The sequence below is a fragment of the Triticum aestivum genome, chromosome 5B (genome assembly GCF_018294505.1).
Source record: "Triticum aestivum cultivar Chinese Spring chromosome 5B, IWGSC CS RefSeq v2.1, whole genome shotgun sequence".
In the NCBI taxonomy this organism is placed as follows: domain Eukaryota; kingdom Viridiplantae; phylum Streptophyta; class Magnoliopsida; order Poales; family Poaceae; genus Triticum; species Triticum aestivum.
Window position 1 is genome coordinate 574,439,552 of NC_057807.1, and position 5,873 is coordinate 574,445,424.

Genomic DNA, 5,873 nt, shown 5'->3' on the forward strand with positions numbered 1-5,873 from the left:
GACTTCGCCGGAGCTGTAATGAAGCTTTCACCGGAGCTGAAATGAAGCTTCGCTGGAGACGTTGCACTCGGTGTTGCCATGGAGGAGCCATCCGGTGTGCTCCTGGTGCTGCGTTGCAGCGGCCACTGGCGGCTCTGAGAGCTGCGGTGCAGTGCTCGCCGGCGGCTTCGGTGAGCCAGAGCTGCAATGAAACTTCGCAGAGACGTCGCTCTCGGTGTTGCCATGGAGCGCCGCCAGGTCATTGGAGCTGTGATAGGGTCGGAACGAACTTCGCTGGAGCTGCAATGAAGCTTCGCTGGAGACGTTGCACTCGGTGTTGCCATGGAGGAGCCATCCGTTGTGCTCCCGGTGCTGCGTTGCTGCGGTCGTCGGCGGCTCTGAGAGCTCCGATGCAGCACTCGCCGACGGCTCCAGCGCCGAGATGTCGTAGGCGCAGGTATCACGGCGGGGTGTTGTATTGCTCTGCAACATCGTCTTCAGAGGAGACGTGGGGTGTTGAACTGAATCATGTGGTGGATTGGTTCAGTGGAGGGAAGACGCGAGGCTGCCTTTCCGAGATCGACGACCAACATTGTCATATCTAACGACTAACTAGGCGGGTGATTTTCTAGGAAAATCATCCGGCAGATTTGTGGCAGCCGCCATAAAAATTACATCCAAATCTGTAGACCACATAGCGACAACTACAAGCATTGAAGCGAGCTGAAGGTGCACCGCTGTCATCGCCCCTCCCTCGTCGAAACCGAGCAAACCTTGTTGTAGTTGACAGTCGGAAAGTCATCGTGCTAAGGCCTCATAGAACCAACGCACCAGAACATCAACCGCCGCCGATGAAGAGTATAGATAAGAAGGATCCAACCTGAAGACACACGAACAAAGACGAACGACGAACAGATCCGAGCAAATCCACCAGAGACAGATCCACCGGAGACACACCTCCACACGCCCACCGATGATGCTAGACACATCATCGAAACGGGGACTAGGCGGGAAGATCTTTATTCCATCTTCAGGGAGTCGTCGTTGTCTCGCCTTCCTGAGTAGGACACAAACCCTAACAAATTTCAAAAAAAAATCTATTAACAGAACCTTCCCACCAGCAAGGGCCATGATCCACTCCATCCCCATGGCCCTAAGGCCACGGTAGACGGGCGGATAGATGTCGGCGTCGGCGGGAGGCAGAGAAACCCTAGTTTTTTTTGGTAGGCAGCGGCTAGCTAGGCGTCTCGCCCGTTCCGCCAAACACAAGTTGCGAAGGAGGTGTTGACGCTGGAGCGCGTCACACGAACACGTCGATGTGTACCCGCGGCACCGAGGGAGATGCTCCGCAACTCACACCGTGGGAGGCCGACTTTCAGCGCGATACGCAAGACAGCAAGCCGGCGCTTTTGGGACCAGACGCCCCGCTCGCCCGGGAGGGACCCCGCCAGGGCTCGCGGCGACGATTGGCTGCTCGAGGTCGGCCTTACCTCCCCTAGAGCCTCGTGGATTCGCAGCCTCCAATCTTGAAGAACGACGAAGAACGAGAAGAAAGATACAAAGGGAGAGATAAAAGTAGATGAACACGAAAAAGTAGTAGATGTATTTGTTCGATTGGTGTTGTTCAATCGGCCGTCACCCCTTAGATATATAAGAGGCGGCTGGACTTCCCGTGCAAGGAAAAGGCTTGGATTCACGTCCAAAACTCTAATCAAATTCGGATTGGTTTTGTCCGAACTTTCCAAAACTGTTCAGTTTAAACTGGCTGCACCTTGCGGGTCTTTTTTGTGGTGGTAAACAATCTCGGATGGAAACGATCCCAAAAGCAATCTTGACCGTTTCGAAGAGACGAACAACTTTTATGTTGAACGTTGTTTGATCAAAGGTCATCTTGAGGGTCAAATCGGTCGCGCAAAACAGGCTATCCCTCGCGCTACCCATCAGACAGGGTGTCTTGGAGGGCGCGCCAGTTTTTGCCTCCTGACAGGGCTGTATTCCGATGGCTCTAACTTTTGCATACGAACTCGGATTGGAACGATTTTTATATAAAAATCGATCGTTTCGACGAGACGAAGACAATCCGTGTAGATAATTTTTCTATTTGAGGTCATCTTGGGGGCTTAATCAGCCAAACTGTACTCTGAATATAAGATCTTAGTACTTTGAGCATAGTTTCGGTCTTCGAGATGAAATCGGACTGCGATGACCCAAACTTCAAAGATGTTCATATCGACAATACGGAACTCTTTCATGAAGATAACTTCTCTATTTGAGGCCATCTTAAATAAGTTATTGATCGTGCCAAAATCTGGTGTCAACACATGCCCCCCTTTTTTTCGGCAAAGTTTGTGTGCCGAAAAATAACTTCCGCATAGCTTGTTCTAAGGACGATGTCAACACTCCATCGGCCATTTTGCATATGCTTAGGACGATAAGTTTATATCGGCCATTGCTTGTTTGAACCTCTTGATGCAAACTTGGGTGAAAACTTCTCAGCTTCTATAACAATCCGGTGATAAGGTTCCATAGATCAAAACCATCCTCCGAACCATATTGTTCACCCTTTCGCTAGGATTTTGCAGATAATCAAGAATGAACTTCCTCCAATCCTTACTTCGCCTGCATAAAAATTTCATTAGTGGCCGAAGCGGTGGGCTTCGATTCAGCCTTACTTATGTTGACAAGACCTAGCATCGGCTATTGATAGAAATGCAATACACCATGGTTAACATAGTAGCCGGACGCTTACTGTGCCAACTCTTTCGAATTGTCATGCCTAGATATATGAACAATTTCAAAGCAACCCAAGGTAAATCTTGCATCTAGACATACCAAAAGATAAACTATAAGTGATCCGTCAAAACATTGATAACCCTTGGATATTTGTTGCACTACTAATAACGAATCACCGGAAGCCTCAATATGTATAGCACCTATATCAAGGCAAAGCTCCAATCCGAATGACAATGCTTATTCGGCTTTGATGATTGTGCAAAAATATTATAAGCGGCCTGAGACTTCACAAAATAGCTCCATATGGAGATAAATAAGCAACACCAACACCTTGGCCATTGCCAGAAATTTACCGTCGAAAATAATCTCCATAGTACTAGAAAGACAAGGGCAATATCAATGAACATGTACCTCGTTTTGGCCTCTAATTGAACTAAGGACGATGTTAGGATACTACATCAGCCATGCTTTGACATATTCTTAGGGCGATAGATAAATACCGGCCATCAACATAATGCCCATGTAGAATTCATTCACCAAATCATGTATAGCCGAAATAAACAAATGAAATAGCAATCAAATATTTCGGCCCTTTGGATTAGCAAGAAAAAACATAGCTAATAAAATGTATAGAGATTTGGTAATACCCTCTCATGATGCAGAAAATTATGTCGCTTCCATGGATTAAAATAAATTCAGGGAGGGTAATTTATCATACCTGATGATGAATTCCATGGCAAAGGCATCAATGGTATGGTTGAAGAATATGGATGATGTGCTAACCGAAGATTTTGATGGGGTGATGCAAACCTTCGGCTTAACTGTTTTTGGCTTCCATCCTTCTCTTTCTTCACTTTTGTAACACTTGTTGCGATAGAAGGTTGCACATCACTTTCATTTTGACTGCTCCTCTTCGGAACCCATGTCATGTTCTTCTTTTTCAGCTCTTGTGCACTAAGTTTTTGTAATTCCTTCTTTTGGCAATACGATAAGCCGAGTGGGCACCCCGGCTGTGATTTTGTTTGAAGCAATGGCAACTCTTTTTGGGCCTTGTGCACCCTCAACTTTTTTTCCTCAGATTTGGGACTCTGATTTTTATCAATTGATTGTTTCACTTCTTTGCCTTTTGTAGCCAATGTCAACACTTTAATTGGCTCTTTGTTATTTGAGATCAAATCTGAAGTAGCACACTTACGACCATCTCTTTTCACGCGGTAAACTTGCTTTACCACCTCTTTTTTCTTCCTTGAGCTCTGGATCGATTCCTTATGATTGAAACGGTCTTTGATGCATGATTGTTCAAATGTTGATCTTCTTGGAGCTGCATAGTATTGGTGAGATGGTCTAGAATAAGATGGAGAATGTGCCCTTGTACCATACCTGTCCCATGATGAATATGTATCTATATGAGCATAGGGAGGAATCCACGGCATTGGCATTGGCGGCCCAAAATAAGGATATGAATATGTTGCATTAAAATTATCACTTTGCCAATACCAATCCTCATATTTGCGCCTTGGGGGTGATCTTGGTTTCTTTGCATGATTTGGCCGATAAGCATTCTTCTCTTCACTCATCTTTTGATATTTATCCAATAGTTCAGCAAAGGTGATTTTTGATCTCTTACACTTGCGCTTATTTCGGCTTTTGTTTTCTTTTGGTTTGCTTTCATCGATCATTGGATTTGCTTGCTGCCCCCCAATCCTTGGCGTCTCCATTGTAGCTTCGATGGAATTCTCGCCCTCAAGATTATGTTCATTATGCTCTTCAACAACTTCTTCACTTGAAACATTGATCCCATCACCTACAATTTTTACATTCTCTTTAAATGGATCGGCTTGAAGCAGCCAATGCAAAAACCTTTTGTCATCGGGACCAATCGGAATAGACTGGTCATCTCTTGGTGTTTCAACAAACTTCAATCGTCCTTTTTCAATGGCCGATTTAACTATTTGCCGAAACATGTTGCAATCCTCAAAATTATATTTGGACGAATCATGCAACTTACAATACATTCGTCCTTGGATTGATGGCTTAACATGGTGATCGAGAATTGTAATGTAATTATTTTTCAGCAACAAATCAAATATTTGATCACACATGCTTGAATTGAAGGTATACTTCTTGTTTTCTAGCCGATCTTGCTGTTTGAACGGCTTTGGAGATAAGCAAACGAATGGTTTAGATTTGGAATCTCCCCATTCGGCTATGCATTGTGTTTTCCACTCTATCTCCGACGTCTTTGGATAAGATATTGTATTAGCATCGGTTTTCTCAATAGAATTTAACCTTGGCTTTAAATTTCTGAAACGAAGATATTTAGAACATACATGTCTCAGTTGAGACCAAGTGCAAGCCAAGTACGAAATAAGCAAAGCTACCCAACTAGATATGAAGTTTAGATAAGGCAACGGGGAAAGCTTTGGCTGTAACAATAAGTCATTATCGGTCTTTATAAATGGCGCAATGGTTTGACCGATATGTTTCACAAAAATTTTATTGCTAACAAGTAAATTACCCTTCTTCATTGGTCTTTCAAAATTACTTATGAGAATATTTCTTATAGATGCATCAATAATGAAGTTGCGACCAAATCTGAAAATAGGTAAATTACTCGCTATGCATACCTCTTCAAATATGTTGGGAGAGCATGATGGTGGTGCCATTTGAAGAACATCTTGCTCCGTCTTTGGATGGCTCCCCAACACCTTGTCATCATCTTTTTCTTGAATCCGTGCATCATTGCTTTGAAGATTTTTGTCGGCCGAACTTTGTTCGGCTACTTGTTCTTGTCCTTGAAGCTTGTCAATTTCTACGGCACGGAACTCATAGGGCAGGAAGTAGGTTCCATTAACTTTAGAAAAATCAAGCACCGTTGTTTTCCTATGCTTGCCATGCCCTTTCTCAATAATGCTTGCCTCATTGGATTTGATGGATTCAGAATATATACTACTTGATTCGGATTTTTCAACCGAAGCACTTTCATGTTCCCAACCATCCTTCTTTTCATTGATACTACCAATTGGCAATGCTTCTTTTATCCGAGCCAATTCTTTTTCTATTTGTTTCTGACGACGAGCGGCAAAATTAGCTTTAAGCTTTTGCTCAATTTCAGCCCACTCCGGATATGATTGCCCCCCAATGCTTTTAGATTCTTTCGG